Here is a 25,278-nt window from a genome sequence, read left to right as displayed (position 1 = left end):
CAGATATTGAATTCTTTAGAATAGTTGCTCATTAATTGTTCCATGAAACCTATAGGTTCAATCTCTGACCACCGGATTGTATAGCCATTTCTTGCTCCCAATTCGATGTTTACTACCGCCTCTTCTGATTCCCTGTGTTTGGATATAGCTTGAGAGAATGTGAGACCTAAGGTTTGAGGATTATGGTCACTGAACATAGTTTCTTGAATATTATACTCAGATACATAAGGAAGAAAATTATTGGATAGTGATATAAAATCGATTGTTGTATTAGCGTGCCTGCCATTAAAAGTAGGTTTTAATTGTGGTTTACCATAAGTCATACTATTACACAGAAGGAGGTCAAATCTTTATAAGGCTTCGTTCAGCAAATTGCCTAGATTATTATGTGTGAAGTGGAGTAAATCGTCATCTCCGCCAAAGGCGAGAGGGCAAAGTCCCTTAATCATTTGAGGGCACAAATGTATATTAAAGTCACCACTCCACACAATGTAAGACTGGTTATGCGAAGAATTGCAAACTCGATCTAGATCTTCCTGTAGGAGATTGAGTACAAATTGGAAGCTTTGTTGAGGGGCGTTATTATAAAAATTAATGACCACCAGTTGTGCGGTATTTTTTAGTTCACATGTGATCTCCTGATAGAACATATTGGAAGTTAAGGCAATATCCTTAATTATATCGCACTTATTAGAAATGAAGGTGCATAAACCACCCTTAGCCCTGCCCCGTACGGAAGGGACAGCAGGGGTATGGAATGTCCTATAGCCGTTTATGTGAATCGGGTTCACAGACCAGATCTCTTGAAGAGACACCCAATGGAAGCATTGAATGTACAGTATTCTAACCAGACCTCGTTCTTCGCTTTGGATTGAAGGCCTGCCACGTTCCAAAATAAGAATGAAAAGTTCTCCCTCTGTGATTTAGTACCCTGCCCCACAGGAAACTTATTGCTTGCCTGTTTTTTTCCTAGAATGATGTTGCTTTCTTTGCAAGCAGAAGAGGTCAATGCACAAAATGCACGAGTGGGCAGTTTTTTTGAGGAGCCACTTGGGAGCGGTTCATCTTTGACAGATTGTCTGGAGGAAAATTCCATATCCATCCGTTCTTCTCCAGAACTTTCCACCAAGCTATCACCACCTTATTGGTCAGGGACTAAGATTTCTGAGTATGCTTGAACCTACTCGATTCCTTATCAGATGATAGTCAATCTATTTCTTCCGAGCTGAGCCCATGGAATCTATTCGCAGTGGGGATCGTATATTGGCTCTCAGGCCTGCTTGTTTGTTCCCCAGAGTAAAGGACAGGACCATCATGACCTGTAATACTCGTGTAAAAGAAACCCAGAGAAAGCGGGGCAATGCCATGATCGATAATCTGCTGTGGACTTAGGTTTCTTAAGATGTCTTCAACCAATTTAGGGGTTTTAAATGAGAGGACTATGCAATCGCCCCTAAACATTTTATGGTTTCTGCCCACCCATTTCACCCTTCTGACCATCTTAATGTCCTAAAAAAGTGTGTTTGTCATGCCAGGTTTCAGGAGAGTTGCAATCCAGTTCAAGGATTTATTCCTCAAAGCTGTCCATGATTCCCCGTGATCTCCAGATAGGGTAGGAACATTAGCGAGGACTATCACATGAGTGTTCCTCTTGATGTTAGAGAAGTACCCCGGTAAGGTTTAGCAATATTTGCATGTTCCCCGCTATTTGACGCCACTTTTTGAAATTGTGAATTACTAGTTCTAGCTGGTAGAGCACAAGAACCAGCATATCTTTGAGTGATCTGAGAAGTAGGTGGAAAGGTCTGATGGATTACGGGAGTATTCACATTGGGGTCTATATCGGGTCTATATCGGCAGAATGTTGGGTAATTAAAGCCATTGCATTTACAGGTTGTGCCTTCATTAGATTGAACAATAGGTCAATTTTTCCCTCCAATTGGGTTAAACGTTTTATTACTTGATCAAAACATGAGCTGACTAATTGTTCTAGAGCATTCGTAGACTCTGAGGTGCTGGTTTTCGCTTTCGCCATGTGTTGTTTATTTTTGTGGCCAGGTTTTATGTTCTGGCAGCCATTTTGTGCATTTTGCATGGATACGTTAAGTTGAGCTTCCGAAGGGCCACGTCTGATGTTAACGGGTGGCTCTTGTCTAGATACTTTATCCTTCTTCGCTAGTTGAGGTTTCCTTTTGCGTTTTGGTGAAGGTGGATGCTCATCAGCGTCTGAAATGGAGTCAATTGTGTCTTGGATACAACCGTTAATGCTTCTGAACTGAGTTCCACTTACCACAGGCTTAGCCGGTCTAACAGGGATTGTTACTCGCGGAGGGGGGCTAGAAGCTCCTAACGACCCATTCTGGGGTGATATCTTTTCTTCGACATTAATGATCTGTTTGTCGATTAGCCCCATGGCTCCTGAAATAAATTGTATTATTGACGCATGATCTTTCTGGGATGAAGCGTCTTTTGCGCTAAATTGCTTCCTTTTTCCCATTCTTATTAATTTTTAATTAAAAAGGTTCCGTAATGGTTGCCTAGAGACAAGAGCTCCTTACTGAAAGGTATAGTAGCAGACGTTTGTTAGTAAGGAAGAGAAGAGAAGACAAAGGAGAATGGCTTTTCTCACAATATTGAAAGTCTTTAACTGGGAGGCTGGGATACAGGCTTAATTGGTCAAACACGAGAAATCAAGAATAAGATGGATGCAATACCTGCTTAAGGCCTGGCAACCAATTCCTAGGATCACAAATGAATTATCAGGGGGGTGGCCCAGCCCAGCCCCTGCCAGCCGCTGACGGGCGCAGGACGGGCCCGCCCTTGGCCCGGGCTTTGCCCGGGCCCTGCCCGCGTGCGTCCTGCGAGGTGGGAGCGCTACAAAGTTTTTAAAAGGGCTCCTGCCCTGTGATTGGCCCAGGAGCGGCCCAACAGCAACAGAGTCTAGCGCGTCCCGCACTACAATGTTTTTGAAAGGGCTCCTGCCCTGTAGTTTGTCCCAGCGGCGGCGAAGTTTAGCGTGTCCCGCGAGGCCGGAGCGATACAAAGTTTTTAAAAGGGCTCCTGCCCTGTGATTGGCCCAGGAGCGGCCCAACAGCAACAGAGTCTAGCGCGTCCCGCACTACAATGTTTTTGAAAGGGCCCCTGTCCTGTAGTTTGTCCCAGCGGCGGTGAAGTTTAGCGTGTCCCACGAGGCGGGAGCGCTACAAAGTTTTTAAAAGGGCTCCTGCCCTGTGAATGGCCCAGGAGCGGCCCAACAGCAACAGAGTCTAGCGCGTCCCGCGCTACAATGTTTTTGAAAGGGCTCATGCCCTGTGATTGGCCCAGGAGCGGCCCAACAGCAACAGAGTCTAGCGCGTCCCGCACTACAATGTTTTTGAAAGGGCCCCTGTCCTGTAGTTTGTCCCAGCGGCGGTGAAGTTTAGCGTGTCCCACGAGGCGGGAGCGCTACAAAGTTTTTAAAAGGGCTCCTGCCCTGTGAATGGCCCAGGAGCGGCCCAACAGCAAGAGTCTAGCGCGTCCCGCGCTACAATGTTTTTGAAAGGGCTCATGCCCTGTAGTTTGTCCCAGCGGCGGCGAAGTTTAGCGTGTCCCGCGAGGCCGGAGTGCTACAAAGTTTTTAAAAGGGCTCCTGCCCTGTGATTGGCCCAGGAGCGGCCCAATAGCAACAGAGTCTAGCGCGTCCCGCGCTACAATGTTTTTGAAAGGGCTCCTGCCCTGTAGTTTGTCCCAGCGGCGGCGAAGTTTAGCGTGTCCCGCGAGGCCGGAGCGCTACAAAGTTTTTAAAAGGGCTCCTGCCCTGTGATTGGCCCAGGAGCGGCCCAACAACAACAGAGTCTAGATCGTCCCGCGCTACAATGTTTTTCAAAGGGCTCCTGCCCTGTAGTTTGTCCCAGCGGCGGCGAAGTTTAGCGTGTCCCGCGAGGCCGGAGCGCTACAAAGTTTTTAAAAGGGCTCCTGCCCTGTGATTGGCCCAGGAGCGGCCCAACAACAACAGAGTCTAGATCGTCCCGCGCTACAATGTTTTTCAAAGGGCTCCTGCCCTGTAGTTTGTCCCAGTGGCGGCGAAGTTTAGCGTGTCCCGCGAGGCGGGAGCGCTACAACGTTTTTAAAGGGCTCCTGTCCTGTGATTGGCCCAGGAGCGGCCCAACAGCAACAGAGTCTAGCGCGTCTCGCGCTACAATGTTTTTGAAAGGGCTCCTGCCCTGTAGTTTGTCCCAGCGGCGGCGAAGTTTAGCGTGTCCTGTGAGGCCGGAGCGCTACAAAGTTTTTAAAAGGGCTCCTGCCCTGTGATTGGCCCAGGAGCGGCCCAACAGCAACAGAGTCTAGCGCGTCCCGCGCTACAATGTTTTTGAAAGGGCTCCTGCCCTGTAGTTTGTCCCAGCGGCGGCGAAGTTTAGCGTGTCCCGCGAGGCCGGAGCGCTACAAAGTTTTTAAAAGGGCTCCTGCCCTGTGATTGGCCCAGGAGCGGCCCAACAGCAACAGAGTCTAGCGCGTCCCGCGCTACAATGTTTTTGAAAGGGCTCCTGCCCTGTAGTTTGTCCCAGCGGCGGCGAAGTTTAGCGTGTCCCCGGATGTTATACTCATTAAATACAATTTTATAAAAACCTTACAAATTTTCTAAAATAAAACAGAAGTTGATGTGACATGACATTTAGGAAATATAGTTTAAATTCACTGAAAATACAAAGGTTACAGGGGCATTATAGTTAGGATATATAATAAAAAAAAACTCAAGGGCCCTACATCCAGATGCACCCAGCACTGCCAATGCAGACTGACTGTCCTGGTGCAATCCTAAAATGCAAACTCAACATGGCACACAGCCTGTGTGCCCTGTCCACTGTATACTACATACAGTATGGGTAAGCCACATCTCTGGCAGGCCTGGCAGCCCTAAGGCAGGGTGCAATGTATTGAATGTTAGGGGATAGCTCCATGAGAAAAATGCCCCTACTGCCAAACCTGGGACATAGTAAGTAAGCAGAGCAGACACTTAAAAAAGTGCCGGACACTGATCAGTACTAGTTCCACAGTTATATGATGGCCACTCTGAACCCTGGGTTGTTTGGTATAAAAAAACTCAGAATGATAAATCCAATCTGGTACCAGTATTGGATTTATTGCAAAATGTACACAGGGGCCACTTTAGAGGTGACCCCTGCAAAGCTAACTACCACTGGCATTTTTGCTGGCTGGTCCCAACCAGCCTGCCACCACCAGACATGATTCTGAAACCCTGAGGTGAGAGATCCTGCACTCTGGGTCCCAGAACAAAGCCTTTTTCTGGGGGGGGGAGGTGTAACACCTCCCACCTAAGGAATGTGCACCTCCCTGCTAGCAAGCATCAAATGGCTTACCACCTTTAAAACTCAACCCCCAAGCCTGCTGCTAGCAGCAAATGTCCGCCTCCATTGAAAACCCCCACTTTTGGCAGCAGCAATTGTTAGCAACTTACAAAGGGTAGGAGGAGTGGTCATACCTAGCTTGCACCACCCCTAAGGTGTTGCATGCGAGGTGACCCCTCCATTTCATTTTCCTCCATCTTGCATGGAAGGAAAATAGCCTATTACCTCTGCCCACTTAGGTATCTGATCCATTGGTCACTACCAGGTACCCCGAACACGTTCACTAACTACAGTATTTAGAGGGTATTCCTAGACCGGAAAATCATATTCCAAGGACAAAAGAAGACCATCAAAGAAGACCTATGGCTCGAGAACTGAAGTCCTGCTGCAAAAAAAAGAAGGCGACAAACACTGCTTGTTGCACCCAGGACTCTGAGGGGTTGCTCAGACATCAGATGGCCTCTAGAAACCCTCAGAGAACCTCCACTATTTGAAAATTGCCAATTGCCTCAAAAATGAAGGCATCACCCTCTTGCATCCAAGGAGCCCAGTTCACCGATTATCTGCTGACCAAGGAACCAGACACCACAGTGGGACTATTTTTGACTGGAAAGACTTGGAAGGTAAACCCTGCCAGTTTGGTGGCACTGTGACCTCCAGTGACTGAACAGTGCAATAGAACCAAGTACTGGTTACCTAACTTTGGACAGTCCAAAGGACAGTCCTTTTGAGACAAAAAAAGACCAAGAGGAAGCCCAAGTTGAGCAACTTCAGAAAACACTAGGACCTCTGACCAGAGTGCCCTTGTTAACCTGCAGGCAACGCTAAAATTGACCTACCTCATGTTTCCCGAGGGCACCTTTGAGCACAGCTCATGGCTCACTGATTCGCTCTCCACTCAGCCGCCCTGTGCCCTGCACCAAAGAACCTGTGCTCTTAGGGTTGCCCACCACTTGAGACCTCAACACTCCAAGTAGAACCACCAGACTCACTTTGAAGTCCACCTGTGCAGTGCTTTTCCAAGTAGTCCCCCACAGTGGCCATGCCCCAGCTATAGAGACTTTTCAGCAGCTGCTCCCGCCAGAACCGGGAGCCACCCAAACTTCTCCAGCTGGCCGACCAATGACCTCAACGTACAACCGAAATGAGAGATTGGTAAATGTATTGCTTGGTTTTATAAACATTTTTTAAGTATTCTTCTATTGATTCGTATGGTGGGAATTACACACTAAACTGAGACATTTGACAAACTTTGAAAACTCATCACATAATAAGTACTTACCTGATTTTGATGATCTTTGTCTTAAAATTTGTATAAAAATCAAAAGTATTTTTGAAAATTGGTCTTGAGTTATTCTCTTGAGTGTGTGTCTCGCTTTATTGATGCTTTGCACTCCTCAAGATTAGCCTAACTGCTTGAGAAGGTACCATAAAAATAAAAGCATTAGGTGGCCTAGGTTTTACCTCTGTAACCCAACATGCGGTTGCCCAGACCCTCTGCACAATGGCCAATGTTTTGTGTACTACATAGAGGGCCAGTATCCTACAACACCACTCCACTAGACCGCACAACACTTCACTCTATAGCACTCCTCTATACAACAGTGTTCTCAACTTTATGCAGGTGTACAGCACTCTAATCTACTCTATTCCACTCCATGACTCTCTGCTCCACTCAACTCTATCACACACTACTCTACTCTCTGATACTTTACTCCACAAATCTACTCCACAATACTCCACCCTACCCAACTCCTAAACAATCATCTCTGAGACACTCAATGCCAATCTCTGCTACTACATGGTACTGCACTCTACTCTACTCTACTCCACACTCCTTTACTCTTCAGCACTCTAATCAACTCTGTGGCACTCGGTTCAATTCAATTGTACAATATTTTCAAACACTCTATGACACACCAGTCCTCCCCACTATGTACCATTCAACTACACTCTATAGCTCTTTATTATATTCTATACTAATGCTACACCAGGCCACTCGACACGACTATATTCTGCAACATACCTCTACACTCTATGAGTCTTTAAATCACTGTATGTATTCTACTCCAATATAGAATACTTTACCCCTGTTCAACACGCCAACCTACATCACTCCACTCTACCACATTCTCCTCCACTTTTTGCAACTCCATCCTGCAAAACTCCCCTCTAGTCTATGCCCTCTATTACACTGTACTCCCCTCTATCTTTGCACACTGCACTTCACAATGCTGTACTATATTCTATGCCGCTATATTTTCCTGAACAACACTCTACTCCACTCTACAAGACTTTCAACCACTTTACGACATGCCACTCCAATGTACTCCAAAAGGTGCCATTTCAATTACTGACACTTTAGTTGACTGCACACTACACCATTCCACTCAAATGCACTCCACTTCACTCTAATGCACTCTATCTCACTCTATTCTATGAAACACCACTCTGCTCTGTCACCTTACTTCCCTATACACTATGTCACTTCACTCTACTGCACCCCATGCCACTCCATACCATTCCTTCTAAGACATGCTACACCACTCCACTCTACTACTTCCTCTATACTCACCTGTACAACACTACCCAACTCCACCTCAGGCCACTCCACAACACGCAACTTTACTTTATGATACACTATTCCACTCCATGACACATTAATTCATACTACGATACACTGCTCCACTTCACACTATTCCAATCTACATCATTCGAGTGTATGCCACTTCACTGTATGCCATTCCACTCTACGCTATTTCACTGTACACTAATCCACTGTACAGAATGATCATCTACGATGCAACACTCCACGACACAACACTGTACTGCACTCCATTCTACTCCACTCCATCACACTGTACAACACGCCACTCAACAAAATCACACTCCATTCTACTGCATGACACCCCACTCTAGTCCATTTACCTCTACTCTACCTGCAACTCCACTTTATGCCACTCCTCGATATTTGAGTCTCTGCCTCTCGACTCCACTCTCTCCCACTCCACTCAATGCACTCTACTGTACATCATTTCCCTCCATGTCACTTGACTCTATGGTATTCAATTCAATGCCTCACACCTCTATGCCACTCCACTTTACTCAACTCCACTCTATTCCATTCTATGACTCCACACTTATGACACTGTACAACATTCTTCTTTGCTGTACTGTACAACACTCTATTTAATGTCACCCCAGGACACTGGACTCTACCATTTAATAAACATTTTCATTAAGAAACACATTGAAATTCAATGAAAAAAACAAAGATTGAAGCTTAGTTATAGTTAGAGACAGTTTATTTATTCTTTCTATAGAGACCAAACTTTCACTACACAAACATTAAAAAACACATTGAACTTCAATGGAAAAAAACAAAGGTTGAAGCTTAGTTGTATTTGGAGAAACTTTGGGGCACATTTTTAAAAAGTGGTGCTGCGTCTAGTGCATCGCCACTTTCCTTGCTACAGCTGCAGAGCACACAGGTCCCATTATAAATAATGGAAGCCCCTTTTAATGCCTGCTCTGAGCAGGCGTTAAAAGTGTCATACAAAATGACGCAAGGAAATCTGCTAGATTTCCTTGCACCATTTTTTCAGCCCTCCTAGCAGGGGAGTGCCCCCTTTGCATACATTATGCCTGATGGAGGCATAATGTCGCGCAAAGGGTAACAAAGTGGCACAATGCATGTATTGCATCACGTTGTAAATATGGCGTGAGGATTTTGGCCTTGTTGGGCCACATTAGCATAAAAGAAATTACGCTAAAGTGGCACAAGGTGGCACTAGTGGCTTATCAATATGCCCCTTTATTTATTCTTTCTATAGAAACCAAATTTACACTACACAAATATTAGCAGTTGTAAAGTTAGATTTATACTGTAAACCTTTAATTTATGCACTACCTTCAAAGTAACATAACTTTATGTATTCTTTCTATACAATCCACATTTAAACTACACAAATATTAGAAATTCTTAAGTTATAGAATTACCTCAAATGTCTAATTTACAACCCGCCTTCACAATATAACTCACACACCTCCAAACACAGTGTTGTCAACTGGCTAGCAAAACTTCATTAACTGTAACTCATGCTTTTAAGACTCACTGTTCATACCCTTTCATATTACATCACACACAATATAAAATCATAGCTAAGGACGTGAAAGCACTCTCTCTCTCTCTCTCTCTATATATATATATATATATATATATATACACATATATATATGAACACACACTCACTCATACATACCTACTGCTGTAACCAGTAGGTAGCTATAGCTAGAGTTAGGATCAACTTCTTTAATAGACAAGCCATTTTTCGCAGTTTGACAATCTTCTCGAAACTTTCAGAGCTATTGCTAGTGTATCCGTTACCTTGGGTGCTGTCTGAAAAGTTTCAGGGTGATTTATCAAGCGGTGGGCTGAGAAAAAGGGAGGATCCCAAAATGCTTTTTCCCCATTCCATGTCTATTAGGATTTTGCAATCGTTACTCACGGCTAGAGCCTGAACCGCTGAACGGAATTACACCAAATTGGCAGGATGCTAGATCTAGGTACGCAGAATTTGCTATAAATCATTTGAGAAGTTTTAGAGTTATTAAAGGAAATATATATAGATATCTGTTAGAAATGGGGTCATTGGTTGGCAGTCAGGTTACCCCTTGTCCAAGCAAGGACCCTCCCTCTAGTCCGGGTAAAAGAGAATCACCCTCAGCTATCCCCCGCGCACCCCCTTGGTAGCTTGGCACGAGCAGCAGGCTTAACTTCAGAGTGCTAGGTGTAAAGTATTTGTACCAACACACACAATAACTCAATGAAAATGCTACAAAATGACACAACACAGATTTAGAAAAAATAGAGAATATTTATCTAAACAAAACAAGACCAAAATGACAAAAATCCACAATACAGAAGTCAATTCATCGCTAACAATGCAAAAAGAGTCTTCATGTAATTTTAAACACAACGCTAACGCTGGTAGCATGAAAATGTACCTTGGGTGCTTCAAAAATAACCCTGCACGGGCGAGTGTGCGTCAAAAAGGGCTTGTGATGCGTCAATATCACTCACAAGCGAGACCTTGCATCGTTTCTCCTTTAGTCAGGTCGGTGTGCATCATTTCTTCTCTCAGCAGGAAAGCGATGCGTCGATCCAGTCAATACTCTCATGTCCGGACAGGCCTTGCGTCATTTTTACAAGCCCAGCAGTGTTTGCATCAGAAATCCAGCCGCACGATGATGCAAAAGCCATGCAGTGCAGGTTGCGATCTCACCAGCCTCCATCAGCGATGCTGCACTTCGTTTCTTCAGCCTCAGACGTCGATCTTCCGGTTGCGTTGCAGGCGAGCGTCAATTTTCAGCTGCGAAGCCGGCGGCGCATCGATTTTTCAGCAGCAGATCGGAGTTGCGTCGATCTTTTCCCCACACGGCAGTCAGTGAGTGGATTTATTACTCTTGGACTGCCAGCTTCTCTTCTCAGTGTCCAAGGAACTGGATGGGCACAACTTGACAGAGTAGGAGTCTCAGCAGAGCCTCCATGTGCAGGCAGAGAGAAGTCTTTGCTGTCCCTGAGACTTCAAAAAACAGGAGGCAAGCTCTAACTCAAGCCCTTGGAGAGTTCTTCACAAGAAGGAAGGCAACACAAAGTCCTCCAACACAGGCAGAAGCAGCAACTGCATGATAGCTCCACAAAGCATAGTCACAGGCAGGGCAGCTCTTCTTCCTCAGCTCTTCAGCTCTTCTCCAGGCAGAGGCTCCTCTTGGTTTCCAAAAGTGTTCTAAAGTCTGTGGTTTTGGGTGCCCTTCTTATACCCATTTTGCCCTTTAAAGTGAAATTCTGCCTTGCCCAGCCCAGGCCCCAGACACATACCAGGCGGTTGGAGGCTGCATTGTGTGAGGGCAGGCACAGCCCTTTCAGGTGTGAGTGACCACTCCTCCCCACCCTTCTAGCACAGATGGCTCATCAGGAAATGCAGATTACACCCCAGTTCCCTTTGTGTTACTGGCTTGTGAGAGGTGGAACCAGCCCAAATGTCAAACTGACCCCGACAGGGAATCCACAAACAGGCAGATTCACAGAAATGGTTTAAGCAAGAAAATGCTCACTTTCTAAAAGTGGCATTTTCAAACACACAATCTTAAAATCAACTTTACTAAAAAATGTATTTTTAAATTGTGAGCTCAGAGACCCCAAACTCCAGATGTCCATCCACTCCCAAAGGGAACGTACACTTTAATTATATTTAAAGGTAGCTCCCATGTTAACCTAAGAGAGGGATAGGCCTTGCAACAGTAACAAATGAATTTTGCAATATTTCACTGTCAGGACATATAAAACACATTCCCATATGTCCTACCTTAACCATACACTGCTCCCTGCCCTTGGGGCTACCCAGGGCCTACCTTAGGGGTGACTTACATGTAAGAAAAGGGAAGGTTTAGGCCTGGCAGGTGGGTGCACTTGCCAAGTCGAATTTACAATTAAAACACACAGACATTGCAATGGCAGGTCTGAGACATGATTAAAGGGCTACTAATGTGGGTGGCACATCCAGTGCTGCAGGCCCACTAGTAGCATTTGATTTACAGGCCCTGAGCATCTCTAGTGCACTTTACTAGGGACTTACTAGTAAATCAAATATGGCAATCATGGATTAGCCAATTACATACACATTTTGTAAAGGAACACTTGCACTAGAGTGCCCAGAGTAACAAAAACAGCAAAAACAGAGTCCAACACACATCAACAACCTGGGAAACAGAGTCAAAAAGTTAAGAGCGACCACGCCAAGGATGAAAAGTCTAACAATATCTAGGGATGCAGGTCCTTCATGGATCTTTATGGATCTATGGGTACCTACCAGGGACATGCAGGTGCCTGTGGTTACTGAACATCCCTGGTGGGGTCCTGCACCCAATCCCAGCTGCGCACCAACAGTTGTTGGATTAATGCACAGTATTGATATATTACTTTATGTTAAAAAAATCTGTGAAAAAAGCAAAGGTTACAGGAACATTATATTTAGGTTCTAGTTTTACCCACACAAATCAATGGAAATTCAGCAGCTATAACTATGCTTATAGTTATACTTATCGGAAGAAACTTTAAATCATGCCGGAGAGTAACTTTAAGCTATGAGTGATAGTTTCTTAACATAAGTATAACTATATCTGTTGAATTTCTTTGTTTTTGTGTGGGTAAAACTTAACCCTAACTATAACGTCCCTGTAACCTTGTTATTTTTCAGTGTATATAAATTAAAAATTGTTTATGACCATTGTAGGAAAGTGGCCTCTTTCTAGTATGGTTCCACCCACTTTTTGCCTGTTTGTCAGTGTGTTTGACTGTGTTCACTGGGCTCCTGCTAACCGGGACCCACGTGAGTATGCTCTCTCCTTTTAAACTTGGTTTCTGGAACTTATTTAATCACACATTGGGCACACTGGTGCCCCTGTTTAAGTCCCTAGTATATGGCACTGGGGTACCAGGGGATCCCTATGGGCTGCAGCATATATTATGCCACCCAAAGGGAGCCCATGCAAAGTGTTCTGTAGGTCTGCCATTGCAGCCTGTGTTAAAAGGTGAAAGCACACTTTCACTGCCTCTTCACTGCATCAGCTCACTTATATGTCACCCCAGTGGCAGGCCCTTCTAGCCCAGAGGACAGGGTGCAAAGTACCTGTGTGTGAGGGCACCCCTGCACAAGCAGAGGTGCCCCTATGATCTCCATCCCCATATTCCTAGACTTCGTGATTGTGGGGATGCTATTTTACACGTGTACTAGACATAGGTCAATACCTATGTCCAGCTACATAATGGTAACTCCGAACATAGGCATGTTTGGTATCAAACATTTTAGAATCATACCCCAATATTTTTGCAAGTATTGGATGTATGATTCCATGCACTCTGGGTTCTCCTTAGAGGACCCCCAGCGTTGCTATTAGAGCCTTGTGAGATTTTCCAGGCAGCCCAAGCTGCTGCCACCTCACAGAGAGGTTTGTGCCCTTCTGTTGCTTGAGAATCTCAAGGCCAGGAAAGCAGAACAAAGGATTTCCGTTGGGAGAGAGGTGTTACATTCTCTCCCTTTGGAAATAGGTGTTACTATTGGGAGGGGTAATTTCCCCAAGCCACTGGTATGCTTTGAAGGGCACATTTGGTGCTGCTGTCATTTGTATCTGCCAAGCCTTGTTGGCATCCTTTCCAAGGAATCTTCAGGCATCTTGAAGCTCTAGCCCCCAGCACTCCATCCTGCGACGCACAGCTTCCTGAGTGGCTCTCCTGTGACGTGGGACTCGTTTTCAAAGTGCTGCGTGGGCTCTATCTTCAACTTCTGTATCCCATCCTGTGGGACTCTTGTGAATGCTGCCTGTGCTTCTGTGGGGTCACTGAGATTCTGAGGGCCCCTTCTGACTCAACCTCTTGTGGAGAATCCTCCTGGGCATTCCTGGTCCCTGGCATCACCACTTACCGCGAGTTTTGCATTTGCCAAAGCTTGTTGGTGGAACCTGAAAATGCAAATCAACTGCAAACGTCCTTCCAGCATGGAACATCATCTGCATCCTCCGGGAACTCAACTCCGACTTCAGGGCTGCAGTGCTGACTCTTCTGGACTTGGTCCCCTCTTTCCACAGGTATTCCTCTTCAGGAATCCACTGTAGGTTTCTTGCAGTCTTCTCTGGGTACTGCAAATCTCTTCTTTTCTGGTACCCCCAGCTCTCCTCTACTCACACCACTTACTTATGTGGGGGACCGACTCTATTCTATTATTTTAATATATGGTTTGTGCTTCCCCTAGGGCCATTATTCTCTTTTGTGTTTTACACTATTTTACATTTTTTTCCTAAATGTTTTTATGCTGATTTTCTGATTACTAGTGTACATAACTTGTGTGTTACTTGCCTCCTAAGGGAGTATTGCCTCTATAGTATTTTTTGCATTTGTGTCACAAAAATAAAGTTATTATAACACAAGGAGAGATTATCTGGAGTGATCTAATCCCACACTAACTCCTGTTTAAGTTAGAAACTGTAAACACACAAAGTGTGTGGGGTGGTATGAGAGATAACAGGAGTCTTAAAGCCTGTTCAGAAAGCGCTGGTTGAGCGCGTAGTCAAAAAGAAATGTATGAGTGTGATGGGTGGCTAAACCTTTGAGGGAGTTCCCTTTACGGACTAGGTGGTCTCACACACATTATAGTGTCATGCTTCATCATATGACCACCTAGCCCCACCCAGGTAAAATGATACTTCCTCGGCGGACTGTACCTCGTTGTTAAAAGTCCATATCTAAAGGACACCAAAGATGTACTCAATTTGCTAGACGGCCTAGAATTCAGCAAAGAAAAGGAATACTGGATAACCCTAGACGTCAAGTCCATGTACACGAACATACCTCAAGAAGCCACCCTTGAAGTTATCTGCAACATTTTCAATTACAGTGCTTGGGACTCCAACCAGCGCATTCTGAACAGGCTTTAAGAGTCCTTTTCTCTCTCATACCACCCCACAAACTTTGTGTGTTTACCAAAATAAAGTACCTTTACTTTTGTAACACTGAGTGTTTTCTTTCCTGTGTGTAAGTACTGTGTGTGACTACAGTGGGCTTTGCATGTCTCCTCGATAACCCCTGGCTGCTCATCCACAGCTTCCTCTAGAGAGCCTGACTTCTAGACACTGCCTACGCTACACTAATAACAGATACCTTGACATGGTATAAGCTGTAAGTACCTTGGGTACCCACCACACACTAGGCTAGCCTCCTACAACCATCCTCATCACAAAGCAAATACGAAATTGCTGACATACAGGGCCAAAACCTCTTATGATGATCACACAGGGCTGTCTCAAACTAATTTATCGTACTGAGTTTCCTCAAAAAAATATGCAAAATACTAAAGACACGTACTAAAAAGGAAAGATGGACATTAAACTCTAATATGTTTTGGCCCATATTAATACTTTTTGACGCAAAAATGCGCAAACCCAGTTCTGCGTCAAAAAGTTTACCGCTGGATTGCAACACTCCTGAGCCCCAGCCGGGCACCATGTTTATTGAATGGTGTAAGTCTGCACCAAGATTGGGCTAACATCTAAAGAAAAGATGCTGGCCGGGCGGGGGTGGCGGTATGTGGAAAGGAGGTTGTGCACCAGAAAATGACGTTAGGCTGGTTAGCAGCTAAATCTTTGCCACTAATCAGCCTAGCAACATTTTTTTTTTATGCACAAGCAGCCACATACATGACCCCTCTCTAAGTGTAGACATGAGTCATGCCCACCACCCTGGGCATGGCCATTGCACCCAGTGGCAGACAGGGTGCCCCAAGATAGGGCCTACAATGTGTAGGTAAGTACCCTCTTTTTGTCATGGTTACCCCCATAACTGTGTTCACTGGGATCCTGCTAACCAGGACCCCAGTGATTATGCTCTGTCTCCTCTAAATGTGTTTGCTGCACACTGGTAACCCAGTATTTCATCCATAATTGGCATACTGGTGCCTCCTCATACGTCCCTAGTATATGGTACATAGGTACCCAGGGCATCAGGGTTCCAGTCGATCCGTGTGGGCTGCAAGATATTTTTTACCACCCATTGGGAGCCCATGAAAAAACTTCTTCAGGACTGCCATTGCAGCAATGGTACTACCAGAAGGCCACCCTGGTTGAATTCTCAGAATGTGCACTGTCTTCATTTGCAGACATTGTGGATTCCATGGGTGCTGCATAGCCCTCTCTCTGCAGCCGTATTGGACTTGGCTCCATGAGGAACAAGACAATGCAGCCATGGATGTTCCCACCACCAGCATGGTGGGACATCCAAATAGGGTGGGCGAAAAGGCCAGCAGCCTGGCAGCAGCCTCTTGTTGGACATGGCCCTTTTTGCAGTGTCATCCGCAAACCTTTTGCCTCCTTCCTCCTATTTTTTTCTAACCCGTTTTTGTTGGCTTTACGACTCTGGGCACTTTACCACTGCTAACCAGTGCTAAAGTGCATATACTCTCTGCATAAATTGTATTGGTGATTGGTTTATCCATGATTGGTATATTTGATTTACTAGTAGGTCCCTAGTAAAATACACTAGAGGTGCCCAGGGCCTGTAAATCAAATGCTACTATTGGGCCTGTAGCACTGATTGTGCCACCCACATGAGTACCCCTGTAAACATGGCTCAGACCTGCCACTGCAGTGTCTGTGTATACAGTTTTAAACTTCCAAATTGACCTAGCATGTGTGCCCACTTGCCAGGCCCAAACCTTCACTTTTTGTACATGTAAGGCACCTCTAAGGTAGGCACTAGGTAACCCCATGTACAGTGTGCAGTGTATGTTAAAGGTGGGACATGTGCTGATGTGTTTTACATGCCCTGATAGTGAAATACTGCCAAATGTGGTTTTCACTATTGCAAGGCCTAACTCTCTCATAGGTTAAAATGGGTAATGCCTTTAAATATCTGCTAAGTGCAGTTTCCCATTGGGAGCAGATAGAGATAGGAGATTGGGGTCTATGAACTTCCAACTTGAAAATACATATTTTGTTAACATTGTTTTTTAGATTATCAGTTTGAAAATGGCACTTTTAGAAAGTGGGAATTTCTTTGCCTAACCATTCTGTGCCTCTGCCCGCCTTTGGAATCCACGTCTGGGTCAGACTGTTAGTTTGGCTGTTTGTAAAATCCCACTATAGACAGTGACAAAAAGGGAGCTGGGGTATAGCCTGCGTATCCTGATGAGTCTTAAGGGCTAGAGTGGGGAGGGGGGAGCTGACACTTACACCTGAAAGGGCTGTGCCTGTCCTCACACAATGCAGTATCTAACCCCCTGGTGTGTGTCTGGGGCCAGGCATGGGCAAGGCAGGATCTTGTGAACAACAAAGACTTTTTAATGGTTCCCTACTTCAAGGGCAGAGATGGGTATAAGTAGAGGACCCAAAACCCCAGACCTTTAAATTATTTTGGGATCAAAAGGAACCTCTACCAAGGAGAAGAGCTGGAGGAAGAATATTCCCCCTTTGCCTGTGAGTGTGCTTTGCTGGGTTGGTCTGAAGTTGCTGCTTCTGCCTTTGAGAGGAGAAAGACTGGACTGTGCTGTGTTTTCCTGCTTGTGAAGTATCTCTAAGGACTTGGGCTGAGGTTGCCCCCTGTTCTGAAGTCTCAGGGCCATCAAAGACTTTCTCTGCCAGTACCTGGTCTCTTTTGCTGAGACTCCTACCCTGCCAAGTGATCCCCAATCCAGTTCCTGGGCCCTTGAAAGGAGAAGCTGTTAAAACCAAGACTGAAATCCTTGCACCCGAGTTGTACGTGAAAAAAACCGACATAGCACCTGCTTTAAAAAATTCACGCACCACCTGCATCGCTGGTGGCAAATTGAAGCAACACCCGTGTGCGGCTGTCAAAATCAACGCATCACCCATGCAGTGAAGCTCTTCAACATCATGTGGCGGAATTTCACACGCATCATCGCTGGAGATTAAAACTACAGTGAACCTGCGCAGACACAAAGTTTCTTGTCTGGAAATCAATGCATCGCTGTTCTGTGGGAGAGAAAATCGACGCATCGCCTACCTGATCAGAGAAGAAACAAAGCACGGCCTCATTTGCGAGTAACGAATCAGCGCATAGCTGACTTACCCAATGCAGGCTCATCCGTGCAGCTTTATTTTTTAAGCAAACCGGGTACTTTGTATAGAAACAATGCATCAATTGATTTCCATGGATTAAGACTCTTTTTAGTTTTAAAAATTCATAAGTTTGCTTGTTTATGTTGGATTTGTGTTGTTTCGGTCTTTTTTGATTTAGATACATATTGGCTATTTTTCTAAACTGGTGTGTTTCCCCTTTGTAGTGTTTTCAGTGTATTACTCTGTGTGTTAGTACAAATACTTCACACACTGCATTTGAGATAAGCCTGACTGCTTGTGCCAAGCTACCAAGGAATGAGCACAGATTGTCTTAAGAGTGTATCTCCCTTACCCTGACTAAAGTAAGGGTCCCTGCTTGGACAGAGTGCAAACTGACTGCCAACTAGAGACCTCAGTTCTAATACCTCTCCTCCATGGCTTTGGTCATAATCAGTCCCATAATCTTTTAAATGCTTGGGATGGGCGTATGTGTAATTGTGTGTCATATCAGGAAAGGTAGAAAATGTCTGACTAAAATACATATGGTTGAACAAATCTTTTAATCCTAAGCATATGTGTCACACATAGCAGTATATCTGTAAGCTGATCAAACTATTAGGAGCACAAATGTAAAAAGAACACCAAAATACAATGTAAATGTAGTGTAAAACCATTAAATAAATCTGTACTTTAGGTTCACATGTGATACCAAAAGATAAATGAGCATTTAATTCTCAGGTATTACAACTTTCAAAGTCAAAATATATGCTTAGCTAATAAGCTGCATTGACAGATTTCAATAATGGTATGGATAACTAAATTCTTCCATCAGGTTGCCTATATTTGCTGTTTCTCATTTGATCAAAGTAATAGTCACACAATGAATAAATAGGCTTACAAAGATATTATACACTAGGAAATTGCCTATATGAAAATGTAACCAAGGTAAGGTATCACAGTGTACTTACAATCAAAATTAGAACATTCTCATGATAAAGAAATGGTGTAGAAATGGTGGAAGAATAACAAACAATGGAAAAACAAATACCTACATGTTTATACAGAATATTTTGTGTACATGTCTCTAGACAATGTTACTTTTTTCAACATCATTTGTATTCATACAAAAAGGGTAATTATGAAATACCTATCTCTCATTCCAAGTTCTTCAAGATATTTTACTATGCAAAAAGCATTAGCTGAAACATGAAGAATCCCACTTTAAATGTCCATGTTACATGTTGTATATTAGATACATTTACTAACCAACTATACATGCAAATGTATATCAACTATTCTAAGGTTGTGTAACTGTAATGTAGCCAAGCAAGGACATCAAAGATGAAAATATGGCAAATGTATGTGTGAATCTCAAAGTGGCTATCACTGTCCCAACCTATATGGCTCATAATATATACAAGATGATGGACACTATTGAGTGAAATGCTCATATAGCTGGTACAAATATTGTAACTAACTCATAATATGAATCTTCTGGCTAAACCTCAAAATTATAATGTTGATTTGTTATATGTCTAACACTCTGTACAATATGTGCAATGGCCATATGTTGAACATTCATGTTTAAAGCAATACCTAAGACATATCAGCTTAAAATAAATGAAATGTGTATGATTTAGCCTGCATACATAATACACACATTTAGTGATGTAGAAGTAACAACAATTCAATTAATGGAATGGTGTTTTTCTCACTTCAGGTGACCAAGTATATGGTATCAAAATCCCCAGAAGGATGTGCAGGAAAAATATAATTTGGCTCTGAGTAAAACCAGAAATGTTGTGGAGCGTATGCTTGGGGTCCTAAATTCCCTTTTCAGATGCCTTGACGAATCAGCTGGTAGACTTCTGTTCTGGCCTTCCATGGTTTGTAAGATAATTTTAGTCTGCGCAATGCTGCACAACATCTGTCTGAAGACAAATGTGCCATAGGACTATGAGTGTGCAATAACACCTGAACATGAAGAGAATGATGAATCGGAAACAGATGTTAAGCACATAATGGCAGTTTGTGTGGGACATGAGCAAATAGTTGCTAATTTTTTTCATAATATTGGCAAAACTTTTGTCACTCATATATGGTTAGTGAGTAGTAAAAATAAATCAATTTTCACACTTGAAAATATCTTAACGTTTGTATCTTTTGATTTTGTTAAAAAATAATGTAGACCTAATCGCTGTGACAATCATCAAAAAGATGTAAAGATGTATCAGACAGAAATGTGACATACCAAGTTATTTTGTGCAGACAATATTTGGAAGTACTGAATTAGGCATGTGTGACATCAGATCCAGAACAAATACTGATTGAAATAGTCACAGATATGATCCAACATAAATGCATGACCCACAATGTATTAATATTTTAAAATATAATCCCATCACCATGACTGTTCAGCCTCAATGCTTAAACATACAAGTACCATTTGAAACATTTAAATTCACAATGTAAAATGACTAGATAATGACTTTAACTTTGTCAAAGGGTGGTGAATCTAAAATAAGTTGCCATGTGGACTATCAAACATATGACGTTATAAAATTGTGATCGGTAAAAATCAGCTCTGTTGTCTAATGACTATTATAAAGTTGCTACATTAGAAGGCCTATCGCCCAATGAGTAATGTAAATATGTGTGGACCCATCTGTGCATATACATGTTGAAGCGAATCATGTAATCGATCCCACACTAAGGTATGAAGGCAATGTACAGTGCAAAATCTGTACTAGTGGTGTATTACTTATTACATTTATTTAAAAAGCCAAAAGTACCACCACAGCTGTAACTTTCAAATACAGCAATAATCCATCAAGTTCAAATAAGACAAACATGTATGTGTACAATGCTATACATATATCATTTTGTGAATACAAAATGACTCACACTTGTACACTGCTAATCAACCTGAACTTGATATGTTGAGATACAAACACTGGTATGACATATACTGTATTGTGAGTAATGAGAAAGTTTGGGAAATCAGAAGATGTTGCACAAGTCACATTTGTAGAACTTACATATACCACCAAACAGGTACGTCATCAGCAATATGACCACAAATCATAAAACAGTCCAGAATTATGTGTGAGTATAAAGGATTCTGATGTCTAATGTATGAAGCTATCTAAGACATTTATGACAATCTTCAAACATCCTAATCCTATTATATGGCTCATTAAAGATCACATTAATCCCTATTGTGTCATGCCATAGGCCCCCATTTAACTGTCCATTTAGACATGTCAGTGTCACACAATTTATTATGCTCAGTTACAAGGTACACCTGGACACTGTATGTAAGACAAGGGAGTAATCTCTGAGTCCTCAACATAGAATGCCTGGTCTATGAATGTTGTGAGGTACATGTGCATGAGATGATGGAGGCTGATGCTAACCTTACAGTGATCAAGAAGCGTACACCAAATATAGCCTTGTCTGAGTTTGCAAAGGTAGGGAAAAGTGAACACACACATTTGGTAATATTTTCAGCACCTGTGTCACAAAGCCTTTCCAAAGTAGTAACCGTATGGGGTTTGTGAGATATCACACATATGCACACATTGTCTGAAGAGAATTTGTAACACCAGGAACACTTATAAACTATGTAATGTTCAGCTGCATTACTACCTGCAACTGATTTGTGCAAAAAAGATGGCACCCCTTTGGGGCATTTCATTGGGTGTTGCGTCTTACTCGCTCAATGAAAGAAGACACAAGACTAAACGATGTTTGGCAAGCAACGCCAAGGTACCTTGTGTGGCCCTGAATGGAGTGATAAATCTAGAGTAATCCAAGTCTGCACAAAATGCACACTTGTATTACTCAGCAGGAAGTGTGGAACTGGTGTGCCAAAGGCGGAATGTGGCAGGTACCATGCCTTCACCCATGGAGTGTGACCCATCACCAGATTAACGTTTATTGATAGACCATGGAATGTGTACTAGTTGATCAACTCCTCACCAGAGGTGCATGTGGGTAAACAACTGCATTGTCTATACTTTGTTTACACTTTCTAATTGTGCTGCATTCAACAGCACACTTACAAACTGCAACATGCCTCAGAAAATGGTGTGTGCTGGAAGGTATACTCTCCTGCTCCAAAAAATCTGCCTACAAGGGAGGCACCCTTGCAACAGGATAGGAGGGTGGCAGTGTTGGTGCAAGGTAGCCAAATGTGTTCCAGCACCAGGAAACGACAGGAGTTCTACATATAAGGAGGATTATGGAGCAATCGCCCTTTCCCTTTCACACACAGCAGGTTAGCAAGGTGCTTTGCTGTGTTGTGCTGCATGTATTTAGCAAACATATGGCTCTTTGTATACATTACTGTGCTGGGTCACATTTAAATCTGCTATATATACCCATGTCCCATATATGTAGCAATTTTTTAAATTACTGCTAAACTATATTGCTGAAAAACATCAACGCATATTATTGGGTTCTTACTTGTCATGGGTAATTGGATAACCGTAACATATGAGTTGCAGGGCCCTTTGAGTTTCAGCAGTTGGGCCACTGAGTGGACCTTTGCATTCTGTAGTCTGGCCGCTGCATGGTCTTTGAGTTTCTGTAGTCATGCCACTGTGTGGCACTTTGCTTTTCTGTAGACAGGCCACTGTGCAGTCCTTTGTGTTTTTGTAATCAGACCACTGAGTGGGCCTTTGCATTTCTATATAGGTGTCACTGTGTAGCCCTTTGCTTTTCTATAGTCTGGCCAATGTGTGGCCCTTTGAGTTGCTGTAGAAGTGCTACAGTGTGGCTATTTACGTTGCTCTACATAGGCCACTGCTTAGAAAATGTATGTGTTGTGTGGCCCTTTGTGTTGCTTGATTGCTGTAACATGACCACTGAGTGGCCGTTGCTGCATAAGTACTACTTCTTGGCTATTTGCATTGCACTATACAGGGAAATGTATGAGTTGAGTGGCCCTTTGCATTGCTGTATTAGGCCACTGTATGGCCCTTTGCGGTGCTGTAGTGGGGTCACTGTATGGCCTTTTGCATTGCTGCATAAGTGCTACTGCGTGGCTATTTGAGTTGCGCTATGTAGGCCACTGCATAGGTACACATGTACAGTATAGCGTGGGCCCATGTCTTGTTAGGGAGAGAGTAGTGCATCATGCAATGTCCATTTGCATACAAATATATCAGAAATATTGACGCAAAATAGGACAATATGCCTGTCACACCCAGGAAAAGAGGCAATGTAAATTTCACTCTCTGTTAGTATCTGTTTATTGGTGCTGGTGGTTTGAGAAGTTTGGCAATTGTTTAGTGAATTTTGGGCTATTTCTTGTGAAATCTGTAACCGTTTTGTCCCTGTAAAATATTTCTATGGTTTTTTTGTGCCTACATTTTTTGTCTTTTGAACTTTTTATTGTCTTTTTTTAAGGTTGTTTTTGTTTTTACTGATTATTTTGTATATGGTTGTGCCATTGTGGCCATGTCTGGGAAGGGTACAGTACGAAACTTTACAGAAGGGAAAGTTGGTGCACTGATTGGGCTAATAGTGCACTACTTGACAAGGATGCTTGCTCCTGGGGTGAGGGTCAGCCAAGGCTACCCACTTGAGGACCAGAAAGACCAAGGGGAGCTTGTGCCGAAGCACATGTTTAGTGTCACAGCTTAAACATTGACAGGGGGATGTTGTTTCACTCAAGGCTGATGTGTTGGACCTACTGGGTTTCGAGATTAAAGGCCCTGTAGGTATGTATCAATTTACCATCAGCTTGTAGTCAAGTAACTTAGTTAGGCTATTTATAATTTTCATCATTTAGGATCTGATTCACAAAGATAGACCAAAAGTCTAAGTTTAGACTTAACGTCTAACTTTATTAGTAGTACATTTAGACTTTTGGTCTTCTCTTGTTTACCTTAACACATCTCAGTTATGTTTTGCCTTGACCTTCTCTCACTTTACATGATGCAAGGTCAAAAACTTTATGTAACAGTCCCATGGGTATTAGTTTTCTATTAAAACATCAGTATGAGTGGGAATCACTGGTAGTAGTGAAATGTGTGATTGTATATTGTGACTAAAGAGAATTTTGCCCACCTGCACTGACCTTTAGCTTGATAGATTGACATATTGTAATTGGAAATTTCATTTTAATTAAGGTATATTAAAACATTTTCTGTACCAATATTAGGTGTATGTATGGACTGGACCTTATAATTTCATAACATTTTGTGAAAAATGGATGTACATGAAAAATTTGGCCTAGTATGATGTGCACTTTTATCCCAAGCTCACATCAGCAGATATGGCAAGACTGTAGCCTTGTGAAGGGCACAATATGGCGGCATCCAGAAAATGGCCAATGTTTTCCAGATGATAGGGGTGACCTATGACAAGGAGGCAAAAGAACAAAAAAAGATAGAGTAAGATCTTATTGTAGTGCCAGAAGGCATTCAGGAACATCGCAACCCAGATGTGAGCCAGGATTCTGACCATCCCATTCACGGTCTTTTATACCTTTTTAATTAGTATTATAAGTATTTGTAGTTAGTTATTGTGCAGTATAGGTTAGAAATAATAAAGTAAGTTGTTTTAATGTAGGTTCTTCTGTATGTTTCTAAAATGTTAAGCTTTTTAGTGGTGGGTGAATGCTTTGTGTTCCAAAATATGCAAACATCTATTAAAATATGTATTTGTGTGGGGATATATGTGTGGTTAGTATATATTTAGGATGAAGTTTATGTTTGTATTATACTGACCTGACTGTATTAGGTGGGCAGAGCGTTGAAGGTTATCTTTTCTTGTGTTAATAGTGATTAAGATAGATTAAGTGGTTGATTAGGAAGCATAGGATATTTTCAATGATAGTTGGTGTAGGCTTGATTGGGTTAAGTAGTGTTTTTAGATAATATGTTTTCCATTTAAATGAATTAATCATTGTTCTTTAAGTCAAAATTATTTATTTGTTTTATGTTCCTACTATTGTATTAGGTGAGTACATGATATTCAAATAGTCCTCACTATATAGTAAGAAAATGTTGCACTGTCAGACTCCACTAGACAATTGTCGGTCTTCCTCACTTTAAAGTAATCTATGGACCCATGCCTATACTTTTGACACTGGGAGCGAGGCTCAGTAGTTCATTTTACACACAACACAGGTTGTCTCCTTAATGTAGCACCCTGCATGAATAGGAGAGGCCGGGTAGGTGTTGGATTTGACATGATACTACAGTTTGCTCCTCCCTGCCTGCACTGGCAAACAAACTGCTGTCTAGCGCTAACGCAGATACCCTTGCACCACAATGCAAAGTGGCCAGCATTGTTG

This window comes from Pleurodeles waltl, chromosome 5 (assembly GCF_031143425.1).
Source record: "Pleurodeles waltl isolate 20211129_DDA chromosome 5, aPleWal1.hap1.20221129, whole genome shotgun sequence".
Classification (NCBI taxonomy): Eukaryota; Metazoa; Chordata; class Amphibia; order Caudata; family Salamandridae; genus Pleurodeles; species Pleurodeles waltl.
Note: the sequence above shows the minus strand (reverse complement) of the source record.